The 14,880-nt window shown below is 41.2% G+C and overlaps 2 protein-coding genes across 2 annotated transcripts in view; one reads left to right on the top strand and one right to left on the bottom strand.

Annotated features, from left to right (window-relative positions):
• The window catches only part of PLPPR1 (phospholipid phosphatase related 1), a 159,042-nt gene that overhangs the window by 129,895 nt on the left and 14,267 nt on the right, over positions 1–14,880 (bottom strand). The gene's annotated exons all lie outside the window — the stretch shown is intronic.
• The window catches only part of LOC125687406 (uncharacterized), a 212,757-nt gene that overhangs the window by 27,100 nt on the left and 170,777 nt on the right, over positions 1–14,880 (top strand). The window lies entirely within an intron of this gene.

Consider the following 14,880-nt stretch of genomic DNA (forward strand, 5'->3'; position numbering starts at 1 on the left):
CCTTCCAATGTTTAAAGGGAATTTATAAAGATGACGGAAATCAACTTTTTACATGGGTAGACAGTGATAGGAAATGGTTTTAAGCAAAAGGAAACAAGATTTGGATTAGATGTCAGTGAGATGATTTTTTTTTTTTACTGAGAGAGTGGTGAGGTTCTGGAAAAGGTCTCCCAGAAGAGGCTGTGGATGCCCCATCCCTGGAGGTGTTTAAGGTTAGGTTAGATGAGGCCTGGGCAATCTGATCTAGTACTAGGTCTAGAGGCTGGGAACCCTGCCTAGAGGCAGGGGAAATTTGGCAATCCTCAAGGTCTCTTCCAAGCCAAGTCATTCTATGATTCTATGATTCTTCCTTTTTGAATTAACATCTCAAAGACTTCACAGTATTCCATTCCTCGTTTTATCAAAAAAGGACAACAAAAAGTGAAATAACATGCAGTCCCATGTACCAGCTATAAGCTGCATGGAGAACAGAAGCCTTGTATGCCACATCTGAGCCCAGTACCCTAGATACTGTACTACTATGCTACCATGAAAATCAGATAAGAAAACATATGGGAAGCCTATTTGTAGATACACTCATCTTTTTTGGTTCTGCTGACGTAGCTGAAAGTGTAGTACACACTCTCGTAAATGGAGATGTGAATACTTCAGAAATCAAAACTGAAAAATGCTTTCAACGCTTCAGGCATAGCGCTGTGTTAAATTACCACACTCTGCAAAGATCTTGCTGGAAGAGGATTATGCTATGAGAAAATGAGAGATGAAGGAGGAAGGGGAGCAACTGGATTATTCTCTTATGCTTCTAATTTGGAATCATAGAATCATTATGGTTGGAAGGGACTGCTAAGGTCATCCAGTCCAACCATCAGCCCATCACCACTAAACGTGTTCCTCAGAAACTTTGAATGTTTGAGAAATGGTGCAGCAATTGTGAGCTGACGCAGCTGTGGGAGATCTAGGTGTGTAACATCTAGACAGAAAAGCATAAAAGTGTGAGTCTGAAAGGACAGGAATGGAAAAAAGGGAGACCCTTTATTTTTAAGAGCACAAATCCCAGGAGCAAGACGGGAACACATGTTTCTACTATGATTAGAAAGTTGCACCTACCACATCAACAACTTCCATCCCCACATCAGGAAGATAGCAACACATCTGAACAAAGCTGTCTGTACTGAAGAATGTACTTTCAAAATCCCACCTCAGGAATAGACAGTTATTCCAAACAGCAAGGGAAAAGGTAGACAGCAGCAATGGTGCTTGACATGAATGAAATGAAGCAAACTTCCGAAGCACAGGACAATCCAACAGCACCTAGAGTCTCCTGAAGTTTATTCAAGTCCCAAAACTAGTTTATTCTCTCCAGTTCAGAAGGATCTCAAGGCATCATGCAGACTCAGACATCAGCTGTTCTTGTCCTCTCTGTGGCACATGAGTGGTCCCATACAGACCACTTGGGCACACGCATCTTGGTGGTGACTGCAAATGTGTCTGCAAACATTTCTTTCAAGCAAACAAGCTGCAGCAAACCTTGCAAGTAGGTATTCACCTGTTCATATGCTGACTGGCCAGCCGAGGGCTTTCACATCATTTGCCAACTGGAAGAACTCAGTGCACCTCTTTCACAGAGCTTGCTCTGTTATAAAATTCCAGAGCAAAATCTTTACTTTCCGACAAACAGTGGAAAATATACAATAAATACAGTAACTGGGAAAACAACAACCTGAAAATAGAATGTCATTTAAAATTTGTACTTACTTCAGGTGAAATTATGAATTTTTTTAACAAATGGAGATTTCTTATATTAATTCCTCTAAGAACGAACGTGTTATCTAGCATTCTACTCCATGCACTCTTATCACTGACTTGTTTCTGACAGTTGTAATTAAGCAGATATCAGTAAATAATGTTTTGTGTGCATTTTTTTTATAGCAACAGAGACATAAGATTTTTCATCTTTATGACTCACTCATCATCTATTTTCATTTTCAAATTCCAACTACAAACTTCAGATGAGGTTTTTAGGCAATCAAATGACAACGAATATCTCAACACTTTGAAACAACTACCTTCATTTATTGCCACATAGTTCCTGTCCTTCCTTCCTTCTGAGGATACAGAAGATGCAGAAACGAAGTTTGTATTAGTCAGGTAAACTGAATAGCAGAAAAAAGAAAAACACATTTTGACTCTTAGCAGCTATGTTTTCAGTCCTGTCACCACCTTGGGAACCACCAGACATATTGATTAGTTGCAGTTGAGTCCATGAGGCTGTGTGAGTGTTCTAGAAAATTCAGTTATGTATGCTCACATACCCAGTGAATCACCTCTTGTTATGGGAACAAGCTGCCCTCTTGTCACATCCTGCCCATAAGGGGAGGAAAGGGTGACCAGATTCACAAACACCTCAGGGTAAACTAACATAGACAGAACACAAATGTCCACACACAGACATCAATTTGCAGTAACTGCAGTTATCCCAAAAATACTGGCACAAAATTATCCCCAAAATATTGGCACTTTGACACTTAGAATACATCTTAAATTGTGCGGCTAAACTATACAACCTTAAGGAACTGAAATAAGGCTCACAGCTACTTAACAAACTAATCACTTTATAAGAGCTTCAGCTTTTAAGAAACTAAAATAGGCCTTGCAATTACTTAATAATTTTATGAGAGGAGAAGATTGAAAGGAGAACACTGAGAAAAACAGAGAAAGAATGAGAGTTAGAAAAATGGAGAGGAGAAAGTTTGATCAGCAGTCTATTCCAAAAGGCCTGTTTTGAGGTGTTGCCATGCTGGCCTGCAGTGATGGTGAAAAGACAGGGCGCTTAGTGCACCCATCCAAAGATCACAGTCTTGAACCAGCAAACAGCAATGATAACCACCAAGATGACAGAGAAGACCCCCTGAGGTCCCTTCTCAGGCATCCTTTTATGCCTGCTGGGCTTGCAGGTGCACCATCCCAAGGTGGCAAACAAATGAGTTCGCTGTAACAAGTTTATAAAAAAAAAACACCCCAAATTTCCTCATGGGAAGGGTATGTGTTTGTCAGTGAAGCAGGATTAGCCCATTGGGGGTCAGGCTATCATGCTTGCTGGTATCAGCCTTCGACTGGCTGTCATGGCAATGGCCTTGTGCTCCAAGTTAACATATCCCAGAAACTCAGAAAGTGGCTTTTGTTGGTCTTTTACACCTCCTTTTTAAGTTTTAAACCACTTTATTTAGAAAAGTCATTTCTAAGTGGAGTTTCAGAAAAACAAATCTCTTTTTTTCCTATCAGTTGAACAATCGCATTTAGAAAACAAGCAAAGGTCTTTTCAGGTCTGAAAGAGACCCTGACATTTTGAAAAGGATGCCATTCATTGTACAGGTCACTACACAACAGATATTTCCCGAGCCTGCTGAACTCAGCTGGAAAAATCTCCATCACAACAGTTCTGTGTTCAGTACCACAAAATCACTGCATTCAGATATTCCCTAAGTAGAAAACACATGTAACCTCGTGAGACTATACTTGATTTAGCCATCAGCCACATCCATTGAGGCCCTAAGTGCACATTTCCAGAAAAGAATTGCTTCTGGCAATGTGAAGCTTCCCAGAAATTCTTCTTTCTCACAGTGCAAGAAACTCAGAATCGTTTGCAAATGTGAAAGTTAATAATTTAAAAACAAATTAATCCTTTTAAATGTTCTACACCTGGAACCCACGTTTTCCAGCTTCATTACAAGCCTTAAGCCTCAAGTGTGAGATAACATTAAAGGTTCACTGCTTAGAAATAAATATAACCGTTTACCATTCCATATCTGAGTTACAAAGAGGTGAACTCCAATGATGAGCTCCTGTATAAAAATGTGCACACCAAGTAAATTTTGCTATCCCTGTAATGATTTTCTCACTTCTAGACAAGTTAGGATGGAAGATATTTTTGAAACTGTAAGCTGCACTGAAAGTCAAAAAGGCTTGAGAATATTATCTGAGTAAGCATTTTGCTTTATATAGTAGCAATTCCAAAAACAATCTGTCAGTCTGAGATATGAGTTTCATTTGTATTCATTCTTGAATTACACATAGAAGTTTCTACAAAACATGGTATCCGGATACAACTTTTGTGTTCCATTACCCATCTTTGCTAGAAGATTAAGTCAAACTCTGATTCCCCTTCCCTCTTATCAACACAGCAGAGAGAAAGGGCTAGGATTCTCAAATATACATGCATGAGATAAAAAAAAATACCTGCCAAAAGGATGAAATGCATCCCGGTGGACCAGTAAACTTGTATTTTTATAATGCCTTGTACAGAAAATCAAACCTTTTGAAAAACAGAAGGGCACAGCGTTCTTAAAATAGTCCATTTTTCAGGTCCAGAAGTTCAGAATCACATTTTTACTCGCAGAGACATTTTTGTCCCTTGCATCCCTACAAGTAATTGACTAAAATAGATCATGAAAACAGCTTAAATGATGCTGATCAAGAGAACTTTCAAATTTAATATAATAGGATTCTTGTCAGCTCCACTGGAAGCTGTTTCCATAAGCAGACAGACAGCATGTGTGAGCTTTCCTGAGAGGAGAAATATCATCTTCCCTGAACGAAAAAAGACAGTGGGATTTGCTAAGCATCACACTCTTCAGATTTTCTTTCCCCCTTACAATACAAAGAGGCGATGTATGTAGAAAACCAGCTACACTTCCCAAAGGGTCATGAGTAATCTATCAGCTCTACACATTTGACGTTTGAAGAAGAAGCTCTTCAGCACATTTACCACTCCCTCTGTCACTCTCAAGGCCTCTGTTTTCGCTTAGTTTGGCATTCCATGGAAACAGTTGAGCATTTTCTCTAACATGGTGAATTAAAAACCCACACCACTATTGAACATAACCAAGTACCTCCTCATTTACGCCTGTTTTTGCTGCTTTCCAGCAGTAGCAGCCTCTGCTAGATGCTGCCAGCCTCAAATCCTCCTGTCTTTGCAGGAGACTTGCTGAAGCTAAGGAAGCAAGATGAACACAACAGGCTTTTGTCTCTGCAGGGAGAGGTCAGTACACTGAGAAACAATGCTATGCATTTCTCCTACAAGGCCTACTCATTCCCTCTATGTGGGATATGAGACTGGGTCTCTGGAGAAGCTGTGAATGCCATAGATGTGTTCAAGAGCAGTTTGGATGGGGTCCTGAGCAGCCTGATCTGGTGGGTAGGAACCCTGCCCACAGCAGGCAGGCTGGAACTTCATGATCTTAGGTCCTTTTCAACCTAAGCTACTCTGTGATTCTATGGAAACACAGCACCTGGCACTGCACTGACAGGTGACTTCATGCAAGTCACTTAATCTCTGTGCTCCCAACTTTGATTTTCTATAATTCAGTGTTTATGACACTGAAGAAACTTGTGCAAGTAACTATGTGAGCTAGTTCATGTAGGTACTACACTGTTGTCCCTCAAATCGAAAGGAAAAGCACATTAGGATAGCTAGGCTACAGCAGTTCAACTCCCATCAAGACAAGGAAAGTACAGCAATGTGGTTTTTTTGTGTGTTCTGGCATACAAAATCCTACCATACTTGTTTTTCTTGACTACAAACTCCTTAGGGGATGCGAAGGTATATATTTTTTTCCCAAGTTATTTTATTTAAAATGTCAACACTATTATTGCATAACAAGGCTCCTTGTGACCTGGGGTTACGCTGCTGAAAAAAAAAAACAAAACCAAGGAGAGAAAGCAAGTCCTTTGCAGCCCTGCTTATGTGACTGCTTCTTCTATCTTGCCTGACACACTGGAGACAACTGCCAAAGTTAAAAAGTTAAGTTGTGACAGCGTAGGAGAAAGCCTTGCTCAATCAAAGCAAAATTATACCATACTGGGGAAGAGCAGAGATGCAGAACATGCATTCATCAGCACAAGGCTCTAGCACGTGGATTTTGTTTGTTTGTTTGTTTAAATACACAGACTGCTTTCTTTCTGAATTTCTTGGAAAGAAGACCCTCGAAATCACCTTCAGGGGAAGGGAAAGAAAGAAGGGAAGAAGGTAATGGAAGGATTATGATATCTTGAATGAAAATGAACCTCACAGGAAATTTTTATGGACACGCTTTTTAAGTAAGATATTTGAAACACTTCTAATTCCTTTTATCGTGGATATCAACCCATGCATTAACAAAAATCAGAAAAACAGATGCCCTGTTGAAGTTACATTGCTGTATTCTCCAAGAAAAGGACAAAAATCTGCACAGAGGATGTGCTAAACAAGGACACTGCCTATTCGCAGTAACAATAGTTTTGCAATCAAAGAGTTAGTATCACCTCGATGCCTGTCTCACAGGGAGTTACACAGCACAGGTCTATCTACTGCTCACACTCTCTGATACTACTTAACCTTAATCCTCCTTGAGTGCTGCCAACATACCCAGCAGGTCATAGACCTGCTCACACCACATGCAGGTGAAGTCCTTGCCTCCCTTCTCTGGCACCAACAGACTCAGGCACTCGCTGCAGCCGAAGATTTGAACTGCTGCTTCTTTAGGCAGGGACTCTGCCTGAGTCACTACCATCTTTCTCGACAGACCTTTCTGCCTGGTGGAGACCGTGATGAGATACGTCGTCCGGGAGGCAGCTGATAGGTGACCTGTCTACTAGTGGGCAGATGTACTATGCCTTGCTCTCCTGCCCAGTGCAAGCTCCATGCCCTTGTCCTGCTCACAGCACCCTGTTCCAGTAAGCTTTATACAACGCAAGGTGTGATCTGCTGCTGCTCCTGGCTCCTTAGTGTTGGATCGCTGCTGCCACATGCAGAACCATGGCTCCCGGCTGCTGCTCCCTGACACCTCAAGCAGGCGATGCCATTCCCTGCTGCACTGCGGAATGCATCTGCTCCGTGCAGAGTACCTTGCTAAACACGTAATTTCAGACACACTCTTGTTTAAATAATAGGCAAGAAATCTCTTTTGTGACCCCATTACTACTAAAAGTGCAAACTAGAATGTTAAAGATAAAAACAAAATAAACTGTGCTCTATTCTGGGGCCTTGGTCTTCGGCTATAAATCATTTTGGCCCTAAATCATTTGGGATTTGTCTCTGAGGAAATCACATCAGAGATGCTGACATATTCGCAGTCTGGATTACCAGGACAGGCTTCTTGTTATTTGGAAAGCAAGTTGAGGGCAATGTTTAGACTGACACTGAATTCAAGCTCCATGTGTAAGAACAAAAGTCACATGAAAATAAAACCACATTCATCCATGTAAACACATTAAACTTCTTCTTCCACAGCATTAGGAATCACTGCACCTGAGAAACAATTCACTCAGCTATGCATCCATATAAACCCATAATGGATATCTTGGTCTCCCTGCCCTTCCTGCACATTTGATATCCTAGCAGGGTAACACACCATCTGACATCAGGTCAAGTATGTGCAATTACTGTTAGTCTTGCTGTGCTATCATGCAGCTGCTGCACAAAACCACTTCTAATTGTTGTATTTTCGTAACATATTTCCTAGCTGAGAGCACAGATAGGGCCTTTGCCCATGTATAAGAGTATTTACAACCTAAGTGCCTCTTCTGTCACCAGAAATATTAGTTGCTGTTCATCTTATGCTTCTGGTTCTTTTAGCATCTTTAAGAGAAGATGCTCTCATACTCAAGGTTAAAACCCCGTGCCTTCCTTCCTCAGTTGCAGCAACTATGTCCTCTGAAGAATGAGAAAATATTAAGTCCACATCCTCATTAGTATTTAACGTAGAGCAAAAGGTTTCCCACAGAACCTTTTAGCTGTGATTAATGCTGTGAAGACATTCGTGGACAAAGCCCAGCCAGGCAAAAAAGCACAGAACATTTTTCATGGATGTCACCTCCAATCCTAAGTTATACTTGCTTCAGCTATTTCCTTGTTTCTCCCTACTGACATACTGATCTCTAATGAACTTAAACCCAGCAAAAATATACTTGTTTTTCTTCTCTGAGCTAAGTACACAGAATAGTATCAGTAGTATCCAACTAGGAAATTCCATGGGATGAAATGTTTGGAGGCTAAAGAATATTATGAAGAAGTACTGTATGGGTGCCATTCCAGGGCAATGTGGTCCCCCTTCTTGGATGCCTGACTACATTACATGAATGTAGTCTAATTAAAAATCCTAGACCACCAAAAAAAAAAAAAAAAAGGTGCAGCTCCAGGTGGAAATTGTTTTTCAGATGTCAGTTTTTAAACAACAGAGTGCTTTCAAAAGAAGGCAAAGAAAAATTATTTTCCTAGAAACTATTAAACAACAACAAAAAATAGATTCACATTAAAAAAACTGATTTTTCACTTTGAACAATCCTGTAATGCCCATCAATTTTCATTCAAGAAAACCCCTAACTACAAACAAACTAACTAAATAAAAAAAACCTGCATATGACATTCACCCTCCCATTACAGCAGAGCCAGTGAGTTTTGCTTATGTGCTTTCTGGAGGACAGAAACAGAGATAAGATAAAACAGAACAGTAGCATCAGCAAAAACAAACTGTGTGGGGGAATAGCGAGCAGAAGGAGTTGCAGAGCTCTTATCTTGTGCAGGTGATGAGCATCTCCTTGGCAGGATAGCAGAAAATCGTCAGTCTGTGCAAGAGTCTGTCAGTAGCGCTCTGGGCTGATCAGACTGCTAAACTCCTCTTATGTTGCAACTACTTTGCAGTTCCACATACCTTACACTACACAATAGTCTGGTTTCTTTTTAAAGCCATAGCTGTTGTATTCATGTGTTTGTTAGGAAGGTCAAATTAAGTAAACTCCTTCTGAACTTTTCCACTGTGCAATATCTAGCAGATATTAGAAGGACAGCTAAGAAGTCTACACAGATAAAGTCACTCATCTTCCTAGTTGTCCATGGAATGGTTCTCATGATTCCATGCAAGCTAAGGGACTAGCAGCAGCTCCTATTTCATAGATCAAAATGCATGAAGATAGCTCTCAACCACTGAAGGACTAGGACACCAACGACCTATCAAGGTCAGAGGTGGAGTTAGGTGCAGACCTTCTAATGCTTCTGACACTGTAATGCTCTGATCCCCACACCCGTCCTCTCCCTGCAGACAGATGCAAGGTACTACAACCTGGGATTGCTTTTCTGTTCAGCTAAGCCAAGAAGGGACATGTGTGGATGAGGGAACACGAAGGCACTAAAGGAACAGCCTTCTGATTTACTGAACAGTTTAACTGGCCTCTGTACAGTATCAAAGATCTGTCTGTGCACAGCTGGAACAGGAAGGACAGCATATGCTATCTCTGCACAACACAAATCACCAGAGCTTGTAGCTTTCTCTTTTTACACATCTCAGTTTTTTCACAACTAGGAATATAGTCTGGAGTAAGTATGGAGTTAAAGGAAATTACAGCAGGGGAAAAGCACCCTGCTGCTTATATATATCTTTATGTTACATTTTGATAAATCCATGCAGTCAGGAGTCACAGCACGTACATGGAAGCCTGTGGGAGTTCACCTGTGCTGGGCATCAACAGATTAACATGACATTACAGGCTTTAAAAAATTTAATATATTTCATCACAAGCATAGTGTGGAATACATACTGTAGACAAAATTCAGTCCAGCTGTGAATGACATGCAGCTGCAATCCAGGCAGTATAAAACAATTTCAGCAGCACAGCTCTGGAACAGAGACTATAAAGTAGCTGCATCTGAAAACAAGACAGTTCAGTGGACCTACTAAGTTAGTGAATGGTTAGAAGAGTAAAAGGGACAACAGCTCACCTCTTGCCTATGGTCCATACAAATGAGCTACTCAGTCAGCAACAGTTGTTGTTTACACCAAACCACTCCCTCACTCACTACAGGAGATGGCTGAACATGGAGGAGCAGCTTGTAGAAAGTCACTGTGCACATCTGACAAGCACATTTCTATGTGACACTTGTACAGAAGCCATGTTCAAATGAAAGATTTTGTTATTATCTACATCCTTACTGCCATGCTACATATCTCTGTCTTGCTCAGACAACACAGAAACTTCCAAAGTAATTACCGAAATGAACAACCTCTTCCAAGAAATAAGATAGCAAAGGACTGATTAAATCAAGCACTAATTCCTTGGAGACTGATGAGAAACTGGATAGTAAATAATTTACTCCATGCCATGAGCATTCGCTGTGAACTCTTCCCATCAAAATACTACCACATCTGCTTTCTCCTTCACAAAACTGGTACAGGCAAACACAGCTCTTGGATCCTTAGGGCTGTGCTCTCCGCTGGTGAAAATGGCAGAGCTTCAATGAAGCTCCTGACTGAGGTTGGAGCCTTAATTAATTAACTGAAAGCTTTTTGAGATCACATCAGGGAACAAAAGCAGTTACATGTCCTTTTATCACAGATGCAGCAAACTACAAGTTTTTCTGTTTGCTAGCTTGCAAAGCAATGCCAGTATCACAAAACCTGACAAAAATGAAGATACATTTGTTTTAAAATTAACCAACAGATCAGTCAGCAGTGGTCAAACAGAGCCCAAGGAGAGAAGAATTTTAAGTCAAATGGTGCTCTCTAATATCCAATTGTGTAACCACTGTCAAACAAGGAAGTTGGCCAGAAATGGCATTCAGACAACCTGTGAGTGCTGCTGCACCCTGCTGCTGATTGCTTAAATCATGATAAAGCATGTAACAACACTCACCAGTGGGTGACTGCTGTCAGTGCTTGCTGTGCTTATGGGCTATCGCCTTTTGTCTGTGAGTTTCTGAGATCTAATTCTCAATTTTTAATTGTGATGTTTCATAACTTCTGCTCAGCTTTTGCCCAGCTTGGTGGGTTCCCATTCCTGCAAAAATCTCCTTTTCTCAGTGTGTGTTTACAGCCTGGGCCTGTTCTGGGCAGTGCTTTCAATGCAGATGAGGGGCATTCTCACAGCACCTCCCTGCTGCAAGAGGAGCTGTGCAAGGGATTTGGAGACATGACTGCATTGCATTTTCAGCTCAGATCACACACTGCATAGAATCATATCATAGAATGGCTCAATGATCACCTAATTCCAACCTTCTGCCATGGGCATGGTTGCCATCCACTACATCAGGCACTTTATCCCTTCCGTGGAAGCTCTCTTTCATGCCACTCACTGTCAGATGGTCAGGAAAATCAGAAAAGGATAGAAAGTTATTCTCTTTGTGTGGGACAATATTGGTCCCTGTTTATTGAGCACAACACACTGCCCTTTGACCTGGATTCAGCCAGGTTTACTAGGAGTGAGCACAAGCACAGTTATCTTCCACAGTAAATTGTAACAAAAATGCTTTCCAATCCACCATAGGGAAAAGTGAGACAATCTTCTGAGTTTCCTTTCAGGTGGGCTCTTTCAGTTCCATACTCAAAGCAAAGAGCTGTTTCTGTGTCTTCCAGTACTCTACTTGATTTCATAGGCTGTCCAATGACTGTTTTCCATTCTGGACATTTTCTTCATGCACACAAACTTCAGTGACTATTTAACATGCTGCCTTTACTCAAAGTGGCCCATGATCAGTGCAGCATCAGGCAGTGATACTCCATCTCCCACACAAAAGCTCCCACCACCGTCTTATGTGGATGCTCAACCCAGCAGTAGAGCCAGAAAAGAGGCTACTGGCAGAGATCACTCCTCATCATTATCATTTCTCTAGGGAAATGTAACTACCCTGACCGCATGGCGTGTGCAGAGCAGCAGATGCAGGTGCTGCAGGCTGTCTGTACATCAGCTGCCCCAGCACTGTCTGTCCATCCACATCTGCCTGAATCAGGTTTGAGATACCTTCTTGTTGGAAAGCTACCAAAACCCTCAAGCATCTGGGTGAATACTCTTCTAATTTTGAGCCATACTGTTCTATGAAGCTGCTTCCACTTGAGCTTGCTGGTTGGAAGCTGGGGTGAGACAGCAGGCTTTGTCTCTCAAGAGACTTGGGACGGTGTATGAAAAGGAGCAGAACAATGCAGCATTAAGGAGAAGGGGAGAGTGATAAAAACCACATATATATACATACACACACACACATAACATACCCATGTACATAAAAGAGATCTAAAAGAAGGAAGATGAGAATGGATAGAAAAACAAAGGTGGTTTTTTTGCTGTTTGTTGTTGTTTTTTTTATGATAAGGGCAGTGAGGCACTGGTACAGGTTGCCCAGAGAGGTGGTGAATGCTCTCTCTGGGGACACTCAAGGCCAAGCTGGACTGAGCTCTTGATGTAGCTGTAGATGTCCCTACTCATTGGAGGGGAGTTGGACTGGATGGCTTTTAAGGGTCCCTATCAATTCAGACAATTCTATGATTCTATCATTCTTTGTTAATCTCTCTCTGCTGCAGCTGTGCATACAGGAGACCACGCAGGAACATATAGAAAGTAAAACTTAGGGACAAACTCCTGAAAACCTGGATTTCTAAAAAAAACAGTATTTTCACCTCTAAACTTCTGGCTGCAACAGTAATTCCTGTGAAATGTTGTTATGGGCAGTGAAACAAGGGAAGAAGCACTGCTGGTCTCCAAGCCACTCATCACAGAGAGACAGCTGTGCAACTCCGGAACAGTCATCACTTCCCCTGCTTTGGTTTCACAGGGAAGCCAAGGGCACCCAGGCTCTGCTTTGTCTGACTCCTATAGAGATCACTCCACTGTGACTGGTAAAACATAAATGTTTCACAATATAAATGGTTGCTCTGGAGATAAGCTTTGCTAACGCTCTAAATGACACACAATGCAAATAAATTTTTATGGTGAAACAAGCACAGAAAAGGTTAGTTTTACTGTCTTTTCAGAGAAATCAAAGGAAGAGGGTGGTAGCTGAGAGCAGTAAGAGGGTTGAGGGTGAGGTTGCAACAAAGATGAAACAAATCTTGTGGCACAGACAAGTGCAATCCATTAGAGAAAGCAAAGGTCTGCATTCCACTCTTCTTTCAAGACTTCGAATAGATTACAATGATGCAGGTGTCAGCAGAGCATGGCCCTCTGCAACCAGCTGGGCTTGCATGCAGCTGTGATTGCAGAAGGTAGGTCTTGATTGGCAGCAGAAAGCATCACTGATGACAGAGCTAGCTCTTGGGGGGCCTCCAGAGAAAGGTCAAAGAGCAGGCGTACAGACTAAAAGGAGGAGGCATTCTCATGAGGAATAGCAGAGATGCTGAAAAAAGTTGAGTGTCAAGATATTCTCCCACCTTTTATCCAAAGGCCACAGGTTCTGAAAAGGATAAGCAGTTTAACTGCCACTGGTTAATACTTCTACCTGAAGTATCTGTTCACGTGAAGAGCAGAATGATAATCAAGTCCTCTGATACAACAGTCTCATGGTAAAAAAGGAAATATGCTACTTATGAACACACTCTTGTGTTAGAGGAAATCTATCAGAGAAAACTGTAGAATACAGCATATCATCAAATTTCATGTAATGCCAATTATTTTCTAAACTTTCAAAGTGTTTCCCTTCTTCCTTTTCATCCAGCGCAGAAAGCAACTATATTTCAGTTTAATGCAGTGGGTTTTAAAGTGGATTAAAAGGATACTTGAGCTGGCTATTTATTTTTTTTCATATTGACCATGGGAATTGTCCTTTCCTCAAAACCCATTTTTCAAAACCACTTTAAAAAGGAGTATATCGTCTTTCAAATGAAAAGAGACAGTGACTGACCTTGAAAATCTTTTTTTCCCTACGTTTTTGAACAAGAAAACATCTATAATTGGCACATCTCATTAAAAAACTTAGCTATGCTATCATAGTAATAAGTGGTTAGCGAAGTGAGACTAACATTTTAATTAAGTCCTTTTCATTTCTAGGCTAATTTTCATTGCATTATGAGAACCTTTTAGGGTTACAGAAGCCTGTCCTATGCTCAAAGTCATGCTAAAAACACTGTTCTCAGTTACATTACTGCTGCTTTTGCTTAGAGCATTACAAAACATTTATTTATTTAATCCAGTCTCTCCCCTTCTGTTTGTGTGCAGTTAAAATACATCATCTGTAGTAACTCACCTTAAGGCCCTGGCTTCTTAAAACTCAGAGTTTACATTAGGGTTGACCTTCCCGTGTACCCTCTTATTATTATTACCTCTGCTTATTAGACAGAGAGTTATTGGAAACTGCAGTAGCTTGGACATTTGATCTGTACCCAGTCAGCAGCAGATAAGCTGTGATTGTAAGCACAGACACTGGAGCTGGTACAAAGGAATCAGAGCAGTCACATATCACGCTCCACATCCCACCTGACAGTGGCAGCCTCCAGGTGCTCAGCAGGTGGTAGCAGACTGTCAGGTAATCAACCTTCCCACAGCTTGCTTCTAGTCCCTGGACGCTCATGACCTAAATGCATCAGAGCAACCATCCTTTCCACTTCTGTCAAGCTATTTTATGTCTCACCCATTTCCTTTCTGGCCAGATCACCTAGATGTGAAACTTCCTGAAGAAGTCTGTCAGTGCTGGAAGTTCCTCAGTGGCAGAATAAACACTTGAGCAAGCTCCAGGTCTTTCGGGTGTCAGAGAAGCTAACTTGATTTGACTGTCGTCTAAATAGGAAGAGATACAAAGCTAACAAAATAGGGTGGAAGGTGACAGAAAAAACACCAACAGATGAGCTGGTACCTAGGGCTAAGTCTAAACAGCTCAACACAAATTTGTCTGGAAAAGAAATACCTAAATGAATCACTCTTTGTTTCATCCAGAGAGGGAGTGAAGTACAACGCTCCAAGGATAGGTAGAAGACTGTGAAAAGAAGGTAAGGAACTTGTTCTTAATTCTCACAGGAAAGAAAAAAAAAAAGAAAAAAAGAAAAAAAAAAGAACCCAATAACAAAACAGTGAATGGTCTTGAGGTGCACATTCAAATAGCAGATCTTCTGAAAAAAGTGTGCCTTTGCTGGTCTTTTGTGAATCCAGTAA

Source organism: Lagopus muta, chromosome Z, assembly GCF_023343835.1.
Source record: "Lagopus muta isolate bLagMut1 chromosome Z, bLagMut1 primary, whole genome shotgun sequence".
Lineage (NCBI taxonomy): Eukaryota > Metazoa > Chordata > Aves > Galliformes > Phasianidae > Lagopus > Lagopus muta.